At 38.2% G+C, this 27,567-nt stretch overlaps 1 protein-coding gene across 21 annotated transcripts in view; it reads right to left on the bottom strand.

The window, feature by feature from the left end:
• GTDC1 (glycosyltransferase like domain containing 1) overlaps positions 1–27,567 on the bottom strand; it is a 187,136-nt gene that overhangs the window by 140,115 nt on the left and 19,454 nt on the right. Inside the window, exon 1 of one of the 21 annotated variants that reach the window (XM_054830072.1) lies at positions 18,433–18,530. The exons of the other annotated variants lie outside the window; for them this stretch is intronic. The gene's annotated coding sequence lies outside the window, so the exon portion shown is untranslated. Of the gene's footprint in view, positions 1–18,432; positions 18,531–27,567 lie in introns of those variants that run through there. 21 annotated transcript variants of the gene reach the window in all.

Here is a 27,567-nt window from a genome sequence, read left to right as displayed (position 1 = left end):
CTTTTCAAGCTGTGTAACGCCACTTGATATTTAGTGTACATTCAACTCACATGAGCTACTCAACCAAGCGCTAGGCTTCGGCATACTGAAGGTGCGTAATGGTTGAGTAAGAGACGTAGGCCATTTCACATGTTTGTGCTTATTTACAAATACCACTTACATATTGCTGACATTTATAATGACACCTGTGATGTTGCTGACACACCACTACGTTCGTAAAGTTTGCATCTACAGGCACAGGCGATTCTAAGAAACTTGCTGCCAAACAGACACAGCATTTCCTTTAACTAGAAAAGTTATTTTGACAATTTCCTATCTGAATAGGAAAAAAGCTGCAGAAATGAGGCTTAGCAACGCTAATCGCCCCACTGATTTTCTTATCACTCAGCGCTAATTCACTCGATTATTTTTGTCGAAAACTTTCTCAAAAATTTTCTCCTCACCATGTTACTGGGTTGCTTAAATTATACGGCAGACACATATTCATGCGTACACAGAATTTCATGTATTTGTTACTATTATTGTTGCCTACTGACTTGTTATTCCAAAGCCTACGACCTCTAACTACAGCACTTCAGCCCTTCCAGAAACCTTGACACAGAGCTCAACAGCAGACAAATACTTGGTTTGGTTTTGTGTATGTAGCTAGAGTATAACAAATTCATCTCACAACAGAGGCAAAAAAGGAATGTAGAGGAATTATTCAACTTTTCAAAGTCAAAGGAGTTCTAAACTATCTTAAGACAAAACAAAACACTAGATCTATGTACACATTCAAATTACAAGCTAATTGTTAAGAAAATGCTTGGATTTGACAAATACACCTAAAAATTACGTAACTTCTAACCGAACATTTTCAATTGTTTTGTTTAAATATGCTTTAAACAGCAAAATGTAACTGTTCTATCTCCTCCCTCCAACCCCAAAAGTTGTACTACATCTTCTGCGTGGTGTTTTCCCATTATTAACAACAAGAGGTTTCATTTATCCTCTTTCACCCAAAGATGCTGAAGAGCTTAACAAACACTAATTAAACCTCTCAACACTCCTGTGAGGTAGGCAGGTATTGTTATCTCTACTTTACAGATGAGAAAACTTGAATTAAAAATTGTGATCTGCACAATTTTCCAACAGTCATTTTATAGGAAAGCCAAGAGCAGAAGGAGAAGTGCCTCCTACATCCCTACTTCCAGTCACCCCAATGCACATTCTCTTTTAAACCGGCAGGAATATACTTGCCATTCTGCCACACGTGAAAAAACATTTGGAACAACAGTGTTAAATTTTCATTAGCATGAGCCCTTGCAAGGAAATAGACAAATACATATTTTACCCAGATTGTACTTTCATTATTTATTTTTTTTAAACTGAAAATGAGACAAAATTTCGTATCCTCTATTAATATCATTTTTCATCTGGTTAGCTGATGAATTCCATCTTCAAAAGAAAAATCCACACTTCTTGAAACCATATGAATTATTTCTCAGATGACTGAATCCCTGATTTCCTCTTTTCATTTACAATTCTGAACATCTTCTGTTTTGTTTCCTATTCTTTCACCTTCTTTTCTAATTACTTCCTGTTATACTTACCTTAGTCCTACATCATCTTTCTTCTGCTTTAAACTTTTTCAATGACACAATAAAAATCTACAAAGAATAGACTTGCAGCATATCAACTATCAACCTTGGTGAAACACATACCAAATCTTCCTGTCTCAAACTACGCTCACTTCCAACTTTTTTCCTATGTACGGACACCTCTACCATCTCTCCTATCTGCTAAGGCTACAGTCGCAAACGTTCTTCTCTTTCTCCGTCACGCTTCAGTCCTCATTAGGAAGTCTCCAGTTTCAATAGTCCTTTTCGCTGTTCAGAAGCAAAGCTTCATGGCTCCCTTGCTTTATTTTCCCTGTCTAATCTCTGGTCTCACTTCCCTGTCTGTCAATTCTTCTCCACTCAAATTTTCTCAAACACCTTTACAAACAACCTCTTTCTCCCTCCTCCATCTTACCCCATCAAATCCAAAGTTTTCCTCTTCACTTCTGAATTTTTTTTCTCCCCCAGTTAGACTTAAGCTACATTTCATCCCGTTTTCCTCATTTTCATTAGACTTCCTTGGTACAACTCAACTTCACATCAGAAAAAAGGAACAGCTTTTAACACGTGGCCAGAATAATTTTTTTTTTAATCAACTCTACTCCATATGCTCTTTCCAAAATCCCTCCAATCTGCTGTTCTTTTTCTCTCCTTTCCAGCCCCTGCTCATGAATACTTTAAGTCTACTAACACTCTTCTGTACCTATTCTGTACCTGCTCCTCTAAGCCCAACTGTTTTGACATTTAGTCTTCTACACTCCTACTCCCACCTTCCGTCCATGTCCTCTTCTGTGAGCACTACAGGTTGAGACCCTGAACAGATCTTACTTGTATCTAGGAAGCTCTCTGTACCACTATGAGCGAGACTGTACTCTACAGGTACAACTACTTCAACGATGCTTTCAAGTAGTCCAAGAAGCATGAGAGTCCAGCCTCGTTTTTAAGATTCCTGAATTTTTTTTTTTTTTTTTTTTTGGTCAAGGGACTTGCTGAAACAGATGCAATCTAGCAAAACTAGCCAAATAATTTAGTGTATTTTCACAAATCTAACCAATTCGTAGTCTGTAAGTGACAGTCTCTGACTCTGCTGTTTTACAAACTAAGCTGGCATAGTTAATAACTGTTTCTGAATGGACACGTACACCACTACAGTTAAAGAAACAGCCATTAAGATACACATAGACTAAGATTTTTTTTTTACCAAAATAGTTACATTTTTATTGAAAATATATGATTTTCTACGCCTGTTATTTCTCATATTTTGAAATCATCATGAAAAGTTAAATTAGGTCTTTTTTTTTAAAAAGAACAACCTACAAGTTAGCACATCTTGTTTGCACTGTCTGCTCTACTGAAGTGAGCCTACATTTGCCAACGTACAGTAAAAATAGGTAGCTTTATTATTCATATACTCTCTGCAAGCAGCAACTCGCAGGCTCTGAGAACTGCTCTCATCATACGGAAGCTGCAACAAATGTTCAGTCACTGCTTTCTCTTTCAGCTCTCAAAATTACAGCTGGATTCTTCGAGCATTACGTGTGGTTTCTTGCGTTTCAAAACTTCGGAACTACTTGGATTGCAAGAAGCAAGAGTTCTGCCCACAAATACTTTCTTGCTCCCACTGATTTCACAGTGCAGCCAAAAAAAAGTATGGAATGGAAGTAAGATGCTGCTCGTTTCACCATATACACTGGCCAGTATCTACAGCATCCTCCTGATCGTACTTTAGCTAAGCAGGGTCCGTGTCTGCCTCTGCAGCACACCAGTCTATTCCTTTTTCATCATTCCACAAAGGTGAAGTTTCATAAGAACCTACTAAGCAAAATATTTTATCACGCATGCTTAGGAGTATGAAAAGCCAGCATAAAAACAAACTATGGCTCTCCAGCAGCTTTTTGTTGTTTAGTTTCCATCATACTATTTAAATTCACGACTTGTACGCTATTTCACAATGAGCATACTATCCAATGGGAAAAAAAAGATGTGCTATTGGCTACTATTTCCATTTTGAGAAGACTCTTGCTGAAGCTCTCTCCGTTTCTGCATGCTTAACAAAGGTCAAGAGTTACTTCATTTAATCACTGCAGGCAAAAAAAGTTGCATTTTTTCCTGATATCTCTAAGGTTACCCATTCCTTTGCAGTCAGCTGGTGATACAGAAATACCTGCAATCCTTTGAAAACTTCAGATACGCAGTACAGATCAATAAGTTTCGTTATGAGAGGCCTCTCACAGCACATTAGTCTCACTCTCCACTACTGTCATTTACTTCTTGCTTGATTTCCAATGTTTTGGTTTTTCTTTTTTTTAATTTAAAGAAATTTTATCTCCAAAGCTACGAACGCCATAAGCCTTGCCTACCACAGAAACTACCACTAATGAGCAAACACTCCAATGCAGAAAAACAGGTTGGGACCCACAAAGAACAGTTTCAGCGAAAGACTCCTACTCTTTTTTCCTCTTTAGATGTATCAACCCTATCTACATTGAAAACAGTCGCTCTTCCCAAACAGCCTCTTACATTAAGACAACAGAAAATAAAATTCCTTCTGAAACTCTCTAACAAATGATTTTTAACTCTATTATATCAAAATACGTTTCACCTCCATAATAAATGCTTCGCTTTGCAAGGAGTATAGTAAATTACCCTCTCTGTGGCACATGAAAATCCAGACCGAGACTTGGTTCTGCTCTTCTAAAGCCCGGCACTGGGCAACATCAGACCAAAGTGTGAGCACAAGCTTCTCGGGCATCAGAGAAACACCGGGAACATCAGACGCCAAAACGTGTGTAGGTGTATTAGCAGTCCTACCATCCATCTGTCAGAAATCTTCGATGTTCCTGCACATCACCCACTGGCAGAGCTGTCTGCCAAGCAAAAATATTATGAAATGTTCATTATATACTCAAATCTCCCCCCCTTTCCCGAGGAGGAAATGGAAAAACCTGTCCCTCCACACGCACATACTCACATTCGTTACCAAGAAACGGCAAAAGACTTTCAAATTCACCCAGAAAGAAAATCTACCAAGAGACTAGGGCTGTGAATTTAGATATATTTTAGCAAACTTTACTTACCAGAGGACATGCTTACTTTTAGTTCACATATATCTCATTTTTTAAGGTACATTAAAGACCGAGTTTACAATTAACTGAACAGACAGCGTACAAAAGGCTTTTAGAACTACACCATATGGTCGAGGGAAAGGAACAATCTGGACTATCCACATTTCAATCTGCGGGCTTGTCCACCTCTATAACACATTGTATTGCTGTAATAAAATATTAAGATAGAAATGTAAAAGTGAAAATAATCTATCTTTTGCACTACCAAGGAACAACGCATCCTACAGTCTACTGCATTTAATAAATATTTTAAGTTTTATGATTTTGGCATGCTGAATCTGATATAGTCAATAAAATTCCCCATTCATTTAAAACAGTATTTCCAGAAGGATATGGGTGGGTATTCATCTTACGCTTCAGGGAAATAAAAAATACCAGTTTACTTGGGGTATACTGGCAGCAGTTTATGTAACAGATGACACATTCTTGGAAATCAAATAAAAGCAGAAAGAAAATACCCATTGTTGCTTAGTGAAGGACTAATCACATGGTCACAGCTGGAACCAGTGTAAATCATTCATTAATAAAATTCTGTTGTAGTAGTCACTTTTCTCTGCTTTTCAAATGCCAATAGAAAAAAAACACACAACTCTTTCAATTCTTTGCAGAAAGGACATTTGTAAGTATTCCATAGTAACTATTAAACTTACTAAACCTTTGCAGAAAAAAATGCCTACAACGAAGGCATTGTTGGCACTAAGGAAAATTATAAGTACTTATGTATTTTTTTATATAATCCCAGAAGAGAGTCCAAGAAGATTCTCGCTAGGCTTGGAGGTACTGGCCTGACTTCTGATTGTACAGAATCCAAATCTTGAGAAAAATCAGCTGAAGTCTTCTGTAGAGTACATTTTATAATGTAAAGGGATATAAATGGCAGCCTTATGAGTCATATCCCTCAATTGTGTAAACTAGAAAGTTGCACTAGATTAAATACAGACGCTACAGAAAAAGATCATGTAATACTGAAGTATTCCATAATTACATCCTCTGTGGGATACAGGTATCCCAGGCTCGTGGCCAGCCCTGCTTTGAGCAGGAGATTGGAGTAGATGGCCTCAAAGGTCCCTTCCAACCAGAATTACCCTATGATCCCATGTTTTCACAATACAGAATTCTCCCTTCTTGAGTTGTGACCCTTGTTTTCTCTTTCATTTTGGGGAAAAAAAAAAAAATTAACAACTATTGCAAGTTTTGTGTTTCATTGCCTCTAATAGCAGGAAAAAAAACCCTCATACAAATCTATATGACTTTGCAGATAGCGACTTATCAAATCACAAAAAATCAGATCATCCTCTGCAATTATTTTGAAAACAACCTCTTGCTATATCAACGCTGATATGTTCATTGTTCTACTCTCAAAACTACAGGATAAGACTCCTGGTTTTCTTATCCTTTTGGAGAAAGTACTGCAAACAGTAAATATAAACTATACCATTTGATGCTTTAAACTGCAACAATATAAAGTAAGTGGGATAGTTTTTTCTCCAGTCCGAAAGAAAAACCAAAAATCACACCATTCCTCCTCATTCAGTGCAAACACTGCAAGAGCAGAGCATTTTAAATTGTCAAGAATTCCTTTAATTGAATGGTTTCTTTGAATTTCAAAGCTAAAAATATATTATCTCCCTCGTTCTGCGCCTACTAAGCAGACTGAGCAAAGACTTAAAGCACCCTGGCTTGATAGGATATCTGGGTTTTATTGTCGAGCCTGCTAAGGACTTCTCAAATCTCTATCAAGCCAGGGACCCTTGAAATACGGCTGCGTAAGCCCTGTACAGCCAGTGGGAACGCTCAAGTGTAAAGTTCAACACACGCTTACATTTTCGCATGATCAAAGGCTCAATTGCTCTGTGCTTCAGTTTACTGCAGTTATTCCTACCTCACAGTGACATCCTCGGCAAAGAGATATACTTTATATGAAACTGGTTAATATAGAAAAGAAAACCCCAGTTTTCTAGTAATTAACTTCAAGTGGTATGAAATGACAGTTCAAAGCACCGTCACTGCTAATAGCATTACTTACATACAGGAGGAAATCACCACCTAAGAACAGAAGAATATATAAATGAAGTATAACAATTTTATCAAATTCAGAAGCAAAAAAGACCCCCAAATTTCCTGCTAACTTCTATTTTAGCAATTATCTGTGTACTCTTTCTCGGAGTAGGTACAATCTGAAGGCAGGCACATGAACTGAGCATGTAAGTCCTAAAGAAAAATCTGTAAATAAAGAAAAGCAATGGCAGAAAGCATCAGCTCTCACGTGTGTCTAGTCCATGATGCAGACAGGCAGCTTTTATATAAGACAGTATTTTCTGCTCCTCTTCTCTTACAAATAATAAAAATACTGATTTTTTTGGTAACAGAAAAATGCAGTAAAGCTGATCATGACTGGCCAGGATACACAGGTAAGTTTACTTCGTGTGACGTGTTTCCATTTCAATAATTTATTTTCCTTTTTAAATAAAAGCTGTTGAGGAGTGTATCCGACCAGCTTATGACTTTAAAAGAACTTTTGTAGAAGAATTAGGTAATATAATTCTCCATCTGATGAAAGGAGGCTGCCATTACGCCCAGGAGGAGCAGCCAGGCACCTCGCTCTTCCCATCCCGGAGCCTGCCAGACATCCTGCTTTTCAGAAGTCTGTCCAAAGGGCTTTGAAACATAATGAAAACAGGCCTAGGAGGACTCCTCCATATGCTTCCCACAAAATACTTCATTTTCTTCTTCATTTGTCTCCTTCTAGATGAAATGCGAAGGGAAAAAATAGTTACAAATTCGTGGGGAAAAAGGCACGTCAAATCAAATTCAGGCACATATCCCCCCGTCACGCTTCGCGTGCCCACACACTATATTCTCCTTGAAGCCACACCACATACACCTCATGGGTGTTGTACTTTCATTTTTTTAATCTGCTGCTAACACCTTAAAGTGTGTTGTTTCCTTTGGCATCAGTATCATCAGAAGAATGACGACTAAATGGTTTTAATGGTTTCCATGCCTAATTGCCATTACCTATACCAATATACATCTATTAATGATTTTTCCTCACTGGAAACCCCGTACCAAGTTCTAGGTAGAGTAGATCTTTCAAACAAAGTGTGACAGGGTAAAAAAAAAACAAAAAACCCAAACCAAAAAAACCCAAACCCATATTTAGTTTAGCTAGGAGACAAATATGACAGATATAAGCTAATGTTAATGCTACAAAAGCTAAGATTTATCTTTACTAATCCCTCTCAATGAAAACAATAGGACAGAATTACAAATGACAAATTTAAGATGAGGGAGCACGTTTTGGGAGGTACGAAAAGGAGAGAAAAGGAGGCACACGAGGAAGGCTGCTGCCGCCTCACCTAGAGCGCTGCAACTTACTTCGATCAGCTCTATTTAAATCAGTATACAGTATAACAGCTTTCTCATGTAGACAGGCACCAAGATTATTAATTTCACTGGATATTACCTGAGCGTGCGCAAGAAACACAAGTTCGGGCATTTAAACTTCTGGGCTGATTTACACTTTAAAGTGAGAAGTAGTACTCTTCTGAAGTGTCTTTACTGAAAGGTAACGAGCAAGTTAATTTAGTTTAGATCATTAAGGCATAAAAGTCCTCACCACAGCTACATAAACAAAGATAAAGTTGTTTATAGAAAAGGAATAAATGTTTCCAAAATATGTAGTTCCTCTGCAGCAGAAAAGAAACCACTGCAGAAAGAATGATGCTGCTGGATGAGAGAAAGAAAGGATAATAAAACTGCACCAAGAGGGAATTTCATACTGAAGTGAGGAGTTGATTAATATTTTTGACAGTAACAGAATAAAAAGGGGCTGGGCTTAACCCAATAGCTATTTTACAACCTAAATGTTATTAAACTGGTATTATATTTTGCAACTGTGTATTAAAATGTGTCCCACATTAGGCAGCAAATAGTTTTTAAGTAAACGTTTTGTTTTCTTTACCAAGACAAATTTTCAAGACCAACTGCAAGTACCAAAGCAGCCTTTCACTCAAACGCTTTCAGAAGGTCGGGTTTTTCCCTCCCATTTCACTCAAAATATGCAAACTTGGATGCCTACAACTTGCACATAAACCTGAATTATAGCATTTAAATCCACTCATTAAAAGCTAAGCACTCAAATGGTCTGAAGACAGAAGTTTAAGCAAAAGCAACTACTCCCTCGACCAGGACCAGCGAGCATTTACTCCAAGGGTCAAACCCCAGAGGCTGGAACTGGGGTGGGGGGGTGTCTGAAATCCAAGTCCTAATTCTTGCGTTTTTAAGGTGACATGTCGCTGCTCTCCTCTTCCCCACGTCGGCCTGCAGCTCTCTGATTTTCCGTGAGGTTGGTGAGGTTTCTTTGAAAAACCAAAACCAAGTGGCAACCTCGCGTGCTGGGTACAGGAGGGGGCTCTCAAAACGCTCACAGCATCACTTTTCATCTTCTAAGACATAAATTCATGTGATCCTTTAACAACTATTTATTTCACACCAAACCAGATATCTCCCTAAAGCCTACCAATACAGCCTGCAGGCATATTTCTTAAATAAAAGTACTGAATCCTTGTATACTTAAAATTTGCATAGCAAAGGGATGAATCAACTATCACAGAAGAAGTAACACTGTGCAGCAAGTGCTCACCTCTTGCAGAAGAAAAAAAAAATTGCCTGTTTATTGGGTTTGGGTGGGACTCCACACCAATTTCTTCACGTTTCACAATTGCGAAGCATCGTTTTCTTGCAGAACTGTGACAAGCACGACTGCTGTTCACACTATTCAGTGCATCAGCTATGTTCACACAATTTATGTTTTGCATATGTAAACCATAGCATTTGTAGATTTTTCTTTATTTCTGGTTAAAGTTTAATGAGATTACACAATGCCAATTTAACTAAATTAAATAATATTAGTAAGAAAATTATTTTGTTGGAATATTTCAGATAATTTCCTGTATTATCTTTGCTGTGAACAGAAGTATTTCTGCTTGCAGAAATGCTTCAGTTTTAACAAGATTAGCATACTATGTGATTTCCACCAGCACCTACATTAAATGATGTATCAATAAATCTTTTTTTTTTAAAGAAATATAAGGTGTTACATCAGGACTGAATTTGACAGAATTAAATCACACTGTTGCCCTGGCTGTGTTTCAATGTTCAGAAAATAAGTAGTTATATTTGAAAACAGGGAATGAAGCCCCCCAAAAATTAAGACATGTATTCCCCACATTTCTTCACAGCACAAGGGTAACTTTATTTTACCTAAAGAACCAGACACTCGAAACAGCTAAGTAGCAGAGGAAAGTCCAGCAGGAAAGCTCCTGCCCACATACTCCTCTGAGAAACATTTAAGGTGAAATCAACTCTTTTTGCACTAGTGGATCACAATTAAAGCTTTTCAAAAACTAACAGAGGAGATCTACTGAAAAACTGTGATGGAGGCTATCAACACATGATATGGTATCTCCTATGATCTAAAAAAAATTTATCTGCTACACAGCAGCACATAAGCTAGTGGGGGAGACCAACAACTCATTTCTTTACGAAGGCGTTCCTCTGGCAAGCTTCCTCAGGACCGGGCACAAGTGGAATATCGTATATTCTTATATACCAGGTATAACACACAATGAATTTCCGTGTTCAAAACACGACGCAGCTTTACGTTTCCTACCTATACAAAGCCACCAGCACTATCCCATGCAAGCAACGCTGCAATGTAATCTCCTAACCAGTGCCATGACAACTAATGTAATTATACTAAAATAGTATTAGCTATATTTATATTGGGATAGTCTTACCACAGTTCTTAAAGACCTGTTCTGCTGCTCAGGAATTAACCGTATCTCCTCGGCCCTTAACAGTGTAATTAGTCATTTTGACACTTTGCCTTCCGCGGTGACTAACAAACTCCTCCCACTCGTATAATTCAGTGGAGATACCTCGGATTTAAATTATATGGTTCAGGTAATATCTATTCACAGAGTCTCATTTTTTCCTAGTATCTTATTTTAATTCACCAAAACGAATAAAAAGAATTCTGTTACATGTTTCCTCCCATCCCCAAGTGGAAATTTGGGGGTTTTGCTAAGCACAAATCAAACCTGATAACTCAAGGAGCTTCCATAGTAAGGTGTTAATATCTTTCAGTTTAAGAAAATTAAGTTTTTCTCCCTTACCCTCAAATTCAGCTGATATAAGGTGACCCTCCAGCTCACCACATCCCCATCGGTCAGCGAGCATTTGGCACGGAGGGGCTCTGCACAGACCTGGGGGTTTTTACCATATTTTTGGCCATATTTTTTTACCAGTTTTGCCATATTTACAGGCGCACGCAATGAAACACCGAGACTTCTGCAATAACAAAATGGGCAAACTGTCAGAAGTCTACACGCATGTGCTCTAAAACACACACGGTACAAATTAACCAAAAATACATTCATCATATGTAAATTTAAATAATAATTGCAAGTTTATTTAAATAAATCATTTAACACATAGTTCTTACGATGACGGTTTTAGGAAACAGCATCGGCGCCCGCTGTACCAGAATGCCAAAGAAAGTAGATTCTAGTCAAATATTTTCTTTTGACTGAAGTGCAAATCGCATGATCTGAATGTGTATGAACTAATTAGCAAAGCAGGTACCCACGAGCTGTGGGTAACTTCTCGCTCTGCAGGCTACCTAACAGCAGATACTTCATGACTTTTAATTACCATCATCCCATAAGCATGACAGAAACAACTGAATCGCATTCGGCCAACAAAATATGAAGGTATTTTCAGAGACGTTCTTACTGTTTATTATTAATACTGAAGTGGAAGTTAGCACTTAAAATACTTTGAAGAACTACCCTTACTTTTGTGTTTAAATCACTGGAGGTATGATTATGGCACGGAAATCCCTTTGGATTAAGTGCCCTCATCAAAACATCTTATAGGTACATTAAAAATTGAATGGGCATAAACAACTCCAGCAGCTTGCAGCCTGAGCTGGTCTCGCAGTGATCTTTGCAATTCATAAACATCAACACTTGGAATACTTTGCATGGGAATACAAGCAACTAATTATTATCTTTTGCTTAAGGGCACGTATGGTGTGCTCTACAGGTATCGCCACTGCTTTTTGCCTAATGTATTGCCTCTTGAAGTCTTTCAATATAACAACTCACTGATATACTCTAAAGCGTTTCTAGTGTTACCAAACTGCTTTATATTCAAAGAGAACACACTGCAACTTCTGAAAGATGTTGCTAGGAAGGAAGCAGTAGTTACAAAACTCTGTGTGACTTGCAAATAGTAATTTCACATTGTTTACTAAGATACATATTAACTTCTTACTTAGCACAGAGACTTTTTTTTGACAGAAATATTGATGCTTTATTAAAAAAATGTGCAAGGCAGTATCTTTTTATGGAAACCACTTGATTTTGCAATATTATTGGAACTTCTACCTTAATGACCGATTTAAAAACCAAGTTAACTTACAATTTATCAGCTACGTCTTTTTGCATTGATGTCATTTAAAAAGCAGATATGTTGGGGCAGGGTGGGGGAATGTTGGAGGACACAGAGCTGCCTGGTATTTTCCCTAAAAAAATTTCATGGTACTGAAGTGTATAGAATACCTTGTAGTTAAAACTATAATAGTAAATATTTCCATTGGCTTTTTGATGATAAATAGTTTTTGCTCTGATATATGACTACAAGCATTAAATTACCACATCCAGATTACTTCTGCCAACAGGCAAGCCTACATGGAAAAAGGAGAAAGTACGACATGATAATTTAAGGGAGCCAAGGGCTTCCCTAAATTAAAGCTCCCCAAGAACTGATCCAGTGGCTGAAGTACAACATACCCCGACTGCATCTCCTTGTGCCACCTTGTTCTCACTGCTGCTACACAGCATTCTGTTCTTTTTCTATAGCTGAAAAGTCCCTAGATGCCAGAAGTCAATTTTAAGTGAACTTTATATTGATAGAACAGCCTAAAGACCTAACCCGGGCCGAGAGTTTGAGCCAACAATAACTTAAGGCTCCTTCACCCCTAAACACTGAACACCAAAAGGTTCCAAAACCTTTAGAAAGAGGTGCAAATCATGCTGTCAGGGCTACAGCCAGCAAAAGACTCTACTAGAAATAAAGGTTAGCATTAGCCTGTTATTCAGAGACTGCAGAGTGAATTTTAAAGGAGATAAAGAATAATTACTCAAATCAGAAGACACTTAAGGTCAATTACTCAACTATGAGAGAGGGGAAAAAAAAGTTTAGCGATCACCAGAAGTCAATCAACCTTGAAAAAGAGAGAGCAAAACCTGCCTCTACCACATGACTGGGGAGAGAACGCCATCCACCCAGAGTAGCTCTGCATACTCGCCTCCAAATTCTTTCATCCTGGCTTTTGACTAGCTGACATCAAGTTTTAAGGTGCATTAGCCATCAAGTTTGGAGAATCTCAGTCCGGACTTTGGTTCACAAAATGCTTATGCTGCATCTTTTCACTAAATTTAGTCATTCCAAAAAGATATTAAGAATCCTCTTTGCAACCCTGTTAAAATGATCCCTCTGTGCAATACTTCAGGTTCTCATCATTTTACTTCAAAGCAGAATTTGGCCCACTAAGCCTAACTCAGTATTTTCCACCCAGAACTGTAAACATTACTTTCATTTCTTCATGGAAGTGATTGGTATGATTGGTACGGCATAGTTTCAATATTACAAATAATGAGGCAGCACAAATTCTAGAAAATGAAAACTTCCTGAGCAAAACTAACAGCCTTTTCAAACACTATTCGTAATGTTTTGTTATTAACCATTTCCTCACTAAATGACTTTTTTTTTTAATTTAGATTCACAACTATGCCAGGCTGCTAAATAAAACAGCAATTCAAAAACTGAAAACATTTTACACATGGTTTACAGCTAATGAATTTTGAAAGTTGAAAGAAAACACTGCAAAGAAGTTAGTTTATAACAGTAGTGAGATTCCGTAAATAGATTCAACTCTTCAAAAGAAAATCAGTCATTGCATACAGCTTTAAAGCCAGTCTTTCAAGTTAGGACTAAACTAAACCGTTATTTAGTGAAATGACACTATATAAAAAACAGTACTAAAAAATGCAAGTGTAAAAACAATACTAATCATCCCCAAAATACCCCTTTTTTTCTTTTTTGTAGCAGCAGCTCTACAGGTTCCAACAGCACTGCACGCATGAGTGGGCTGGGCGCCCCACTCATTTAAGTTGTTTCTCCACAGCTTCACTATATGTGCTTCCAGGATGATAAATAGGACGGCTCCATCTTCACGATGGGGAAATCTTTGAATGACGGCAATGGTCGGCAGATGAGTGCCTCCTATTTAACTTATTGTCAGTCACATCTATGAAGCTACGCACAAGACTATGCCAAAACACTGTCTCTCAGTCTGCGGTGCAATAAGGCTTTCGTATGCAGTTATCTTTGATGCCTTAATGAAATTTCTCTATTTGTTCCATGATGTAATATGAAGTCTAGAGACAAAATACCCTCTTAATTCACAGACTGATAAACATTGCTATGCTACTTACATGGAGATGCATAGCTGTTTACAATCATTGCAGAAACTCAACCATTAGGTTTTTCCCCCATCCCTAAAATGTCTAGGGCTTCAGATTTCTTCCAAGGTATCAAAGACCTAACAACATAGGCTCTTACAAAGAACCCAAAATGGATATCTCAACTGAAAGTGAAGCAGAGGTGAACAGAAATCAATAAAAGTAGTAGCGCGTACCATTAAAACTTGCCGGCAGCTAAAACATTGGGTCCTTTCAAACACCACAAGAAAGCTGTAAGTGTAGTGAGCAGCAGTATCTGAGCTAGCTTAATCTAGTTAACAGAGATAAAACACCAAAGTCAGAAGAAAGCTTTAGCAACCAAGATAAACATTTTCTGAGAATGCACGGTACGTAATTACATTGCTACCACATGCAAATCCTGTGTCACTGCACCTGCACCACTGCTGGTACCCAGAATACCTAGACCGACTCGCTATAGGTATGTTTAGCATATCTTTAAAACAACACACCTTCCATTTCGTGTCTGAAGACCTACCCTTTGATTTGCTGAAACGTGAATATAAAAAAGCAGAAATCCTTACAAAGAAATGATAATAGCTAGCTGCTTTGATACCTATGGCAACATGACTAAAAACAAGCAATTCAAAGAAACAACTAATTTAGTTTAAAGTTATGAAGTTATGAGCTTTTTTTTTTTGTGGTCTTTAACTTATCTGCAAGGCTCTTTCATCCAATTTTTGTAAAGAAGTGTAAGTAGCCATTCTGAATTGATTATTACAACTTTAGGATGAGTGACACTTGACTGAAAAAGTAAAAAGATGTCAGTCTCCTTTGTTTTCATTTTCAAAGAGGGAACATGAAAACGCTCTTCTCCCTCCATGCTCTTCTATTCAATAAAGAAAATTAAAGGTTGCAGTTCAGGCCCACGGTCTTGGACTCCACTCTCCCTCCACACTGGCTAAATACATAGACATACTTGATCCGGTAGCTTAGGTAAAATCATTCAGCTGTCTGGACAATGCAAGCTGAACGTGAAGTCCTATTTCACTAGAATTGGGTCATATTCCTGCACACAGGACATCTGCAGGATTTGGTCCAAGTCACCTGGAGTCTATATTCTTCCAACGCTTTAGAAGTTACCAAAACACAATACGGCTCTTTCCTGCAGCAATTCAAGTTCAAGAAACTCAAGGATGCAGGCAGACATTCACTCAATTTTTTTTCTTTTTCTAAAATTTACATTTGGATCCCAGCAATTCATCTTGTGCCATAAAATGCTTATGGTTTCAACTTGTGTGGAGAATCCAGCAGCTTTCAGAGATTGAAGGGCCATTCTTACCATCAAAACTGTAAGCTTCACAATGATAACATCATTTTCACTAGTTTCACAAAAGATAAATACATAACTCTTAGCTGCCAATAACCTTACACAATAAAAACATGCAACACCAACCAGTAAGTTTTTGCTGACCACAGAACACAAAATTAGCTTTTGTCAAATGTTCTTAGACTAGTAGAGTCACCTATGCATTTTTAATATTATAATTAAATTGCCAAAAATTTATAACATGACACAAAATGCAGTTTTTCTGCATAAAAAGTTTAAAAAAAATTCTCTTCTTCCAGTGCAAAGATAAAAGCATATTTTAAGTCATTATTTCCTCTTTAGGCTTCCCTCCTAGGAGCAAGGAGGGGTTTTAGTTTCCATTCAGTAAGCTTTGAAGCATTGAACGAGCTTGCTAGGCCATCATACTGCAAATTGAAGTTTTATTTCAATAGCTTTACACCAGGTTAGCCAGGGTCAAGAGTTCTGCACAGGCTGTATATGTCCACCCTCAAGAATGAAACTGCTTCAGTTCTTCAATCTCATCACTTAAATTATATTGATAGGTTATTCAGAGATTCAGCAGAGTACATGGTGTATATATATAATCCACATTTGGAATATTTTGGGTCTATCCTAAATGAGATTTTTAAATTGTGTGTAACTGTGCTCCTATACACATCTAAGACATGTTTAGAATTTAGAATTGCCCTGCTGTATGAATGCATTATTCATGAAAAATTTAAAAACAAAAAAAAAATACAAACAAAAAAAGTACAAAAAACCCCAGAAAATTAGTATTTTAAGATTTACTTCTGCAAAAGCTATTCTGGCTACACCAGGGTCCTACCAAGCACGTTGGCTCAGATGAACTGGCAGCCTACTCGCAGGATCCAGCCAGTACCTATGCAGCTGTTGTTTCCTAGCAAACATCTGAGTAACTGCCCCTGGTTTGTCTCATTAAAAAAAGAGAAAGAAAAAAAGATAGTGTTACAAAGTATGCCGAAACAGTGAGTTAATGAGATTACATACTGGAAATCACCTAAAAATAATTATTAACTGTTTACCAGAATCCTGCAAAATTTCCAGTAGATAATATTCAAATTCAGGTTGTCAGGAACAAAAAAAAACCACACAGAAAAAGAACACACCATACTATGTATAAACATATACGAGAACATACAAAGCACCAAATCATGTCCTACACTTGCCTTTTCTTCTGCATGGGAAAAGCCCATGCTACACCTCTCTGAAAAAACGCAGCAATCTTCCCCCACAGCTCAGCCACTTCCAGACCAGAGCGCAGCATGACATTTGATACGCACGCTTTCGATCCGCGCTTTGCGAGCGTGTGGTAAAGTCCTTTCTACAGATGATGTGAATTACAGGTATGCAGATGGAAGTGTTAGAAGGGGTTCTAGTTTCAGTCTCTGAAGTACCTTCACGGCAGTAACCACATGATTCAAAAGTGTCTGTACTCATTGCTGCTACCATTTGAACACAGGATATCGTTTTGCTTTGCACTAATACACATTCCTCAGATTTTAAAGTGCTACATTTTCATAATTCAGAAAAAAAAAAGGGTTCTAGCAATAATGCACTAAAAGAACAATGGGAGAGTTTGGAACTTTTCCTGGTTTAAAATTAAGTTTTATCATTTGTAAGCCTCCAATAATTAAAAAAAATTTCTTACTTCATCAGCTAGGGTTCCATTAGACTTTTACTTGTCAAAATTGGCGCTGTTAAAAATGAAATGCATTCATTTTAAAACACAGTTGCATGTCCTTTGTGAAAAGGACAAATGCCCACACAAGAAAAATGCACAAAGTCAGAAGGAGTTGCCTTCTAACAATAAAAATGCATGGGATACAGTGCACAGATGCATACCAGAGCCCAGCTGGTCATCAGCACTCCAGTTTCATCCCACGGCTCTTCCAGAGGGGATGGGGCCAAGCCAAACGCTCAGAAGGTGCAGCGGGAAGGGCTTGCCCCTGTGCCTGCAAACTGCGTAGGAGGGAAGTCCAGAGGAGAGGACAGTCCTTAGGGGCACTCAACCTTCTAGACCTGCGCAGCCAAGAACGCAATTGTCACCTTTATAATCCTGCAACCTGCATGCTGTCGGGCATTTTTACTAGCACCACAGTGCAGCAGAGGAGCCAACAGCTGAGACACATCCTAAATTCTCTTCTACATTAACGACGACACTTGCATATCAAAGCCTACATGTGGAAGTCACTAACGTTTACGGAGCCACTTAACTGTACACTGAAGCCTGAAACAGTTACAGATGGACAGGTTGTGCCTACCTACCCAGTATATGCCTGATGCAAACAACTGAGAAACTGGGAAGTTGGTCACCGGTGAGAGCGGCACTGGTGGTCTCCGTCTAACCTCCAGTCACCCCAACAAACACCCGTCTGCCCTTGGACTCACTATTGCTTTGAGTGTGGTAGTAGTATTTCAGAGCGTGTCCCTCCGCTATGCTCTACACCACATGAAATTGAGCTCAATTAAAGTATTTTAGAAAAAATACCTAACGTGGAGCCACATTTTCAGAAGGAGAAGCTGAAAGTCTCATGGAGTTACAATGAGACTTGGGTGCCTAAAAGTTTAAATCATTTCTGAAAATGGCAGTTCAGCAAAGACTCTCAAAAACTTTTGAAAATCTTTATACAGGATAATGTCAATCACAGTTCTTTCTTTTAATTACAGTTTATGGTTAAAAACATACACAACATGCAAATTATGTCTTCAACCTCTTTCCTCAATCTCATACATATCATCTGCCCAGAAGAGATGCACCTACATCTATCAAGCTATGGGCACAATACCTTCTCCAACCACGGTGGACAGTAATATCACCTACAAATTGCAGATACTGTAGTACAGGAAAGCTTTTCCTCAACGTTTCCACTCTTTGGCAATACCTAAAAGAAAACACACTACATGAGAACTAGGCTTTCCAAGTTCTACTTTTTCAACAACTTTTTCTCATGGCTTTGCTATCTCGCTGACTGCCGCTGAAAACAATCAATTAAGGTAAGTCTTTCCCATATTACATGGAGAATGATATACCATTAATTGATTGTACCCCCACAAAATTTTAAAACACAAAAAAGTTCTTATACAGCTTGCTCCCTAAAAGACTCTTGAGTACTCAACTGATAGTTTTATAATATTCCTTTATTATTATTATTAAAGAGATGGAGTGAAGAATGATAGGGAAAAGCCCACATCTTTACAATAAAAAGCAGCTGAAAAAGAGCTTCTTAACAAGATGCTTTCTAGAATTTAAAAATAAAAATTCCCTGGAAAACCTAGATGCTAGGAACAAAACTAACTACTGTAAGGAAATGGCAAGATGAGGGAAGAAATCGCAAGCGTCAAACAAGCCAATAAAAACTTCATTAGAATAAACAGACTGTAAAAGTTTGAACAATCTCCATTCTATGGAGACTTCCAGATAATGCTATTACGACGTACAATTACGGTGCCAGCACAGTTCGGATGCCTCAGAGTCAAATCAACAAATCAGTTAGGACACCAGAAGAAATATGTGTCAATATAAGCAAGACAATGTAAGAAATACTTGAATTCTCTGCCGTCTCCTGAGAGCTTACACTGCAGCCCTTCCCTGTTGCAGCCCATAATATTATCTTTTCATTACTTGACCACATATTTTAACACATAGGAGCTTAAAACCTTTAAGCTTGTCACTCTTCTGTCAAATTTAGTACAAGTTGCCTGACGAGTTCTGAAGTTATTGGAAAAGAAAGAGGAAAGAAGGAACGGCTCTGACACAACACTGTGTCACACCAACTTGTTTGCTTAAACAGACCAGGCTTAGAGCAGTTTTACGTGCACAGAAGCACGAAGCCTCCCTGAAGAGAGGCAATCCCAGCTGGTTTCAATGTGTTGGGAGACATCGGGGAAGGAGGATCCCCCCCTTCAAATACTGACTGATACGTCCACTACATGCAAAATTCAGAAAAAAACGTGATCAGATTTTCGTCTTGGTTTTAAGGCACAAATAAATATCTCTTACACTTCAAGTACCACCAAATTTAGTCATTCTCAGTGTGAGGAAAACTAATTTTCCCCACCAAAAGTATAAAATACAGTCTCAATTTACTGTTGACTACTGTTAGTTTGAACAGTGGAATTCCACCTATTCTGATTTTTTTGGGGGAGGAGGTGGGGTGGTAAATAGGACATACATATCTGAATGGCCAAACAATTTTGGTCATCTCTTCCTATCTCATGGTAGGGCCCACCCATCTGTCACTCACGTACAGCCATATGAAGCCGGTCTACTTGAATTACCAGTACAGCACAACTGTTAACAGACATATCTCATTCATGATCTTAACATTTCCCACCTCTGCTGCACCCATGTGAATCCAGGTTTTGATTGAAAAGGCAAGAAAAAAAAGAAAAAAGTAGTCAGCCAGCACGTTGCTAATCTTTCCTTGAAGGAAAAATTCCTTTGATTCCCAAAGCCTGTAACCTTGTCAGACTTACCATGCACTAGAAGCACGTGTGAACTCTATCATGATTTTAGGAGCAGGCACAGGAAAAAACATTAGTAGATATCTACTGAACACCAAGAACTCTGTACTCATTGAGCTGGGCACAAAAGGCTATCAAGTCTCCTTTTCTTTATGGGGCCAGTTAGTGCCACCACACAACCAAGATGAAGAAAGGTAGTCCCCAGATTGCACACGCTGAAGTCCTTATTGTAGTCCCTGCTGCCTGCTCAAACAAGCATCACGCAGAGAGATAAGTAGTTTAACTTGATCCATCAATGATCTCCTGAAAGGTAGCACCTTCACAAACTTAAGAGTATTATCCCACAAAGTGTAGGATGAAGCTGAACTAATAAATTTGCTCTGGGATCGATAACACTCTGCAGTGACCCACAGGGAAAGGCAACGCACTGCAAGAGCAGGGAGCCCAGGACCCCGACTCTACATTGAATTATTGGCCATAAGCCACTCAACTCCTTTTGTGTCTTGTGTTTTCTGCCTGTCAAATGTGGAACTACACTTTCCCTTTTTTATATTTATCAGAAGTATTATTACCTGCATCCAGAACTGGGAGCAGTAAAGTAACAGGCTTTGCTGCTTTAGTTGTCTTCAACAAAGCAGTTCAGGAGTCTCGTCTATGGATCTCAGTGGTGAGCAGGACTTTTTCCCATCTGTTCTAGCCATGTCAATCCAATGGAGAGATGACAAAGTGCAATTTTCCCCACTTGCAATAGAATTCTTAAATCTGGGGTGGGGGTGAAACAAGAAAAATTTCAGGCTAAGAAGCTTCATCCAAATACTACCTCACCCAAATACTTTCCTAACACAAATATTTATCCCAAATACTTTTTCCAGTAATGTCAGCAAAAAAAACCCTACAGTAGAGCTAAACACAAAAGACAGGAGAGTCCACAATCACCTATGCCCACTGATGATCAAGAGTAGGTAGGTTCATTTACTTCACACTTTATCAAATCCTGTAGCGGAGGAACCACGTGAGCTTTGTCTTCTCCCCCCCAAGACCCCATCAGCCTGACCTGCCATTAAAGGTCTTCTCTATAGTAGATGGTGATCATTACCATTCTAACCATGTCAGGAAAATACCCCATCCCACCAGAATTCAAGACAATATACTAACATCAGTCTTGCCATGCTGTGAAAGTTAATGTCAAGATCTTCTGCGTTTATCTGCTTCATGGTCTCTTTTATATATGCAAAGACTGCACTAGCACTTTCGTGATGGCATTATAATCACATCTCCAAGTCCTCCCCTGAATCACAGTATCAGGGGATGGATGAGGTTGGCAGGGACCTCCAGAGATTGACTAGTCCAAATCCTCTGCTAAAACAAAGTTCAACTAGAACAGGTTCCCCAGGAACACGCTGAGTTCTGAGTATCTCCATAGATGAAGACTCCACAGCCTCTCTGGACAACTCGTTCCCAGTGTTTGACCACTCACAGTGAAAAATGTCTTCCCGTATTTAAAAGGAATTTCCTGTATTTCAGTTTGTGCCCCTAAGCCTACTCATCTCGAGGCTAAACTGTCCCAGCTCTCCCTGCCTCTCCTCGCATCATGCCCATATTCTCAAAATGGGGTTTCCCAACCTAAGTTTTCTCTACCAACTACAGTTTTACTGTATTTTGATGACTGAACTACATGACTAACTGGATATACTTCTCCACTATTCTTTGCATCATCTGAAAAATATAGCAGCAAAAATTAATCACCAAAACAACTACCGATTAAATGTAACTAGGTCATGAACACATTGGAGACCCACTAGATGTAGGTCTTTTGCATCCCATTAGAAGTTACACTTTAAGCAACAGGACATTTTTAATCCTTTCTGTGTCTCAGCTACATATAATCCAAGTTTTTATACCAGAATATTGTGTTGCAATGATTTAACACTTTAAAATAAATTAGTTTAATATAGCAATATAGGCCAGACACACGATCCTATTAAAAAAATACATCGGCTTTGTCTCACAAAGCCTTCTATCACGAAACCATAGTGACCAGCATTAATTATGTGTTTTGTTTTGGGGTTTGTTTTTTTTTTTTAGCTTTTAAGCCTTCACTGACGGAAGTCCAAGTTAACCTTTACTTTCTTTTTGTCCTGGGCTAAAATCCACTTCAACATCCTTTCTGCCCTTTTAAATATAGGAACTTTTTGGAAGTCTTCCAGTACTTTGAAACAAACACATTTACAAGATATGCAACAATTAACATGAGTGGTTCTAGAGACTCCTGAGACAGTTTTCAAGTCCCTATGATGTGATGTCCAGATCTGTTTATATAATTTTCTTATTTAATAGTTGATTTCAGAAATCACTCCTTTACCATCTTTAGCAAAGTGGGTGTGAGCTTTCTACTCCAAACAAAAAAATGATTTGGGAAAGGAGAAAATACTATAATAAAGTGTGCAAAAAGCAAAATTACATTAAAAAGGAAAAAATACATTAAACCAGTACAAGCTTATGCTTAGTGATGTCTAAAAGAAAGAGCTGACTGTTTTTATGGGACACACTGAAAACGACCATTTCACCCTGTAGATGGTTGCCTTGGAGCCAGAGGACTAGCTGCATTAGTTACAAAGATCAGAAGATTGTGATGTTTATGCACCTACAAGTTGGTATCTGTCCACTTCTCAATTGCCAGTTAGATTACATGTTTCTACTTATTTCTCAAAATGGGAGGTTTAAGACTTTTTCACTTCAGACTTCACAGAAGAACCTGAGATTCTCAACAGCAATGAATTTGTCAGAGAGTTTCCAATCCAAGCTTTCGAAAAGGTAGAGTAGAAATAGGATGAGAGGGTATTTTTCAAAACAAATTCAAACTGGCAAAGTCTGAGGTCTTTTACTATTGAATAGTAAGGGGAACTAGTTGAAATAGCTCCTGGATCGGTTGCAATTTTCTTCAAAAGCTCATGGAAGTCAGAAAAGCTCCCAAAGACATGAAGTGCTAGCGGGAACAAAACTTACTCCAAAAGAGGGGGGGGGGGGGGGGAAAAGGAGAAACAAGAATTACAGAGAAGTAATCCTTACTTTCATACCAACAGGTTATCAAAACAAGCAATTAAATGATCTTTTTGTACACACTGGCCAGTCAAGATTTGTTGGGGGGATGTCACATCAAACTAATCTTAATTCCCCCCCTTTGACAAGAAATACATCTTGACTTCAGTGAGGCTTTTTCACACAGTATTTTCGGAAAGTATGATCTAGGTTATATCACTAAGATGCAGGAATATCACAGGATACAAAACACTCCCAGTGCAGTAACTACCAGTAGTTTGCTATGAGAATGGCAGAACACTGGAAACAGGCAGGAATCTGTCCTCAGTCCAGTATGCCTCATAACATTTTCTTCGCTGACTTGTAGAAAACACACTTGAAAATCTTAGCAAGTAACACTAAGCTCTGGGAAGTGTTGCAAGCAAATACTAGAATTTTAATGTATCTTCAAGTGAAGTGCCACTTTCGATTGAGAGCTGGAAGCCTAGGAAAGAAGTTTAGCAATTAAATTCCAAATTACACTCCCTACAAATTTCATAAAATCTTACGAATTATTTTATATGTATATTTAAGTCAGGAATGGTTCAGACAAATTTCATCCTACCTGAATACTAGAGATGAACAATTCCCAGGATCCCTTCCACATCAAATATCTACAAGCGTAGCACGGATCTACACTGAAACAGTGGAAATGGAGAAAAATAGATGAAAAGATGCTTCCATATCAGTGAAGCAGCAGAGAGGGCCCAGCACTGCAGAGGCACATCTGCCCAGACAACCCATCCCCACAGATGTCCTGCTCACGTCCATCAGTTCTGTCCCCCAGACTCCAGTTTTTTGCTGTGCTGAACCTCAATCCAGAATAAAAGAATTCAGAAGTAATTTTGAGTAAAGTCTACATAACTGTCCTAATCCCTATGCAGGCTGTTCTGCAAAGAGACATTGCTCAGTCCGGTGTTTTTAAAAACACAAGCATTTTTAAAAGTTATCAGGGAAGCAGTCATACAGCACTTTTTTCTAATAGCTATGCCTACACTCTGGCTCTTCAGTAGCCAACTAATAGAATGCAGAAACATTCAACCTCCAAACTTCGGTAAGTTTTTACAACATGTAGAAATGATTTTTTTCAATATACCATGATTTTAAAAAGTACAACTAAACAGAGCACTACTACAATCTTCTAGTTACATTTTTGCTAGGTTTTAATGTCAAAATGTTTAAACCACGAACTCTTTATTTGAAGATGACTAATTATAGCATGTTCCATTTGGGGAACAACAGCTCAATATCCTAGTATCAATTAAACAAAATGCATGCTTCTATTTTAAGGTTAAAAATCAAAATGCAGCCAAAAGAAGTTTCTTCCTCACATCTGTCAGATCACAAAAGCATCCAACACAAGAGGATAAGGTTGCCAGAAAACCCTAAAATTTTCAAAAAGATATTATTTCCTATATGTGGCTTAGCTCCGAAGCTGAACCAGAAATGACATCCAAGCTTAGGATAGTAAGCCTTTTTGCCAATGAATTTCTTGTAAAGTCAACAATTATAATTTATTCTGATCCTTTGTGTCACCATATTAGTAGTTATTTTTCAGCAATCCCAGAGCAGCAACAAATAATGCCACAGAAGAGGACTGATATAATTACAGGCTGAAAAAGATAGGCCAGCACCCTTACACTCAAAACTACCCTCTGTGGCTCCTTCATACCCCATATGTTGCTAATAAAACTGTTTGAATCATACCTATGAGACAGTTTTACTGATATTGTATCAGGTCCCTAGGTTCTTTGTATGAGATACGATGTCACTAGCACTATAACTATGCAAATTTTGTGATACAGGATCCCACTGGACACAATATTACATACGTAATTCGCAGTATGAAACTCTGCATTAACAATAATTCTAGTGTTATATAAATGAAACCACGTTTATTGAAAAGCTCGCCACACTACAATGAAATCAAATTTAAAAAGCAATAAAGAGCGACTGACATGCTCATAGTAAAGATGGCAATGTTGGTATTTTTCCCCAAACAATGTAAATTTTGCTTTGTGTTCGCTTGACAATGCTTTACAGAAACTTTTAGCACCAACACTAAACAAACGCAACTCCCTCCCCCTACAATGTTAATTAATGACTTAAATAGGAACCTTTTGAGCCTAATTTTTAGAAACAACCATGTGATTTTCAGCAAGGACCTGAACTGTATTCAGATGCAAGTGTGAGTCTCAGTTTCAACTACTAATAAAAGAATACGTGATAATGATAAAAGACTAAAAAGTGCAGCAGGAAAAGACAACGGCATGGGAATATATCAACACACATCGCGCTGAAGCCCCTCAAAAGTATCATCTTCTGGTCGGAAAACACCTGCACTCTAATTCTGCATCTGATTTCAAATATCTGTATGACCTCAGGCAAACAATGCTTCTTCCCAGCTCACATCACGTGTCTGTTACCATTTCCTACTTAAGAATGTGGTCAGTGCTTTATATACATACCTGTAAAAAGGCATGTCTGAAAGATCTTAAAAATCAGCAGTGCAAGAAGAGACAGCAGAGGTGCAATCAGACAGCTGACAGTACAAGCAGCCTGATACACATTCCTCTCTTCTGTGCTTCCAGTGATTTCTCCCCTCCGTTACTAATTTTTCTGCAGGTGAGGAATACTGGGGCTTGTGAAGAGAGGGCTATTTTTGAAATAAATCTGAGAAAAGGTAACAGGCTAGCATGATAAAGTGAGTCTGGTAAAGAGTTAGACTTAGGAGATAAAAGTACACTATTTCACTAAGGTGCTGTGAGAATTAATAAACCAGATAATTTTGTACAGTAAATTGTACAGTAAATGCGTAAATTGTCTAATATGGAGAGGGAAAAACCCCACAGTATTCCCTTGAAGTACTTATAATGCCTTCGACTACGGATAGAAAACAAACGACACACCACAACTAGCTAAGAAGCCTCACGCTGAGAAGCACTGACTAACTAAACGATGCAAGGTTTTACTCCAAGGAAGGAAAACAGAGTTGTAACCAGGCACTCTGTAAGAAAGATGATGAATTGACTGTTTCCACTACAGGGGTAGCTTAAGCAAGTAACTTTTCCTGAAGTTTTCCTTGACGCCACCCTCTGCACAATATGAAAACCATAATAGTTTTATTTTCTATTTAAAAATAAATAAATGGCAGCTTAGGCAACATCTTAACGAGGCAGAAAGTTCACGCTCCATCCCATGTGCCCTCTGGTATCACTGCTACGTTTTATCACCATACAATTCAGAGAGAATTATATACTTCTTTTCAAAGTTTAGAAAAAATAAACCCCTCCTCACCAAATATGGCCCAAAACTGTTAGGAAGCAACTTATTTTTAGAAAAAGCACTTACGCAGATACTTAATTTTAATTAATAGTCTTCAACATTTGCACAGCGAGACAACTCCACGCTTCAATTAAAGCACGCACACAAATGCTTTGCTGATTCATGGCCAAAAGCGTGACAGGAACATCATTATATAAAATGCTTGTAAAATTTAAAGAAAAAAAATAACAGCAACCTCACCCTCAAACAGAGCATTAGAAACCCTGTAAAACTCACAGCTTGAGCACAACTTACAGGTTGCTGAACATACGAACGCTAAGGCTGAGATACATTCAACAAAGTTATTTCAGAGTGGGCGAAAGAACTTCGGGAAATATCTTAACTAAGTGGAGATCACATGAGCCCCAGCCCTCCATCCTCGGCATCTACTGTCTGCCAAGATTAGGTTTTCAGGAGTTGAGGATTCTTTGCCTGATAACTTGCTCTCTTTTTCCATTGCTCACACAGCAGATAAGTGGATTTCCTTTAATAAACAATTAATCACATCCCACTCAGTTCCACCACAGATCATACTGAACATCTCCAGCAGACGTTCACTTCCAGGGAACAGTCACTCTGCATTGTGACGCTGCCTATCATAATATACCTGTAACAAACCTAATTTTGAAGTAACAAGAAACACTAGTTAAGTTTTCTTCATTATCTATGTAATATCATCAACTGTAAGCTTTAATTTTTAGGAAGAATCCTTAAGGTAGTCAGTAACAAGTTTTTGTTGAAATACTCTCTGATCCTATTCATAAGCAAAATTGTGGCACTTGATGGCGTGTGGCTCACTACTACCAACTCATAATTTTAGAATTTTAAGTGTAAGAAAATCTTCATTCCATGACAGCCAAGCAATACTTAAAAAGTAATCCCACACACAGTTTTATTAAGGCATCAAAAAAGTTACAGCTGATAGCAAAACTGAGCTAAACAAAGAATTTGAAAGCAGTAGCCACTATGAGTTAAACTGTTTAAAGACATGCTAAGGATGAGAAGTGGCTTCCCAAGTAACCAGCTTCCTTGCCCCTTCGTCCCAACAACAAGGT

The sequence above is a fragment of the Grus americana genome, chromosome 6 (assembly GCF_028858705.1).
Source record: "Grus americana isolate bGruAme1 chromosome 6, bGruAme1.mat, whole genome shotgun sequence".
Classification (NCBI taxonomy): domain Eukaryota; kingdom Metazoa; phylum Chordata; class Aves; order Gruiformes; family Gruidae; genus Grus; species Grus americana.
This window is presented reverse-complemented; position numbering and strand designations above follow the sequence as displayed.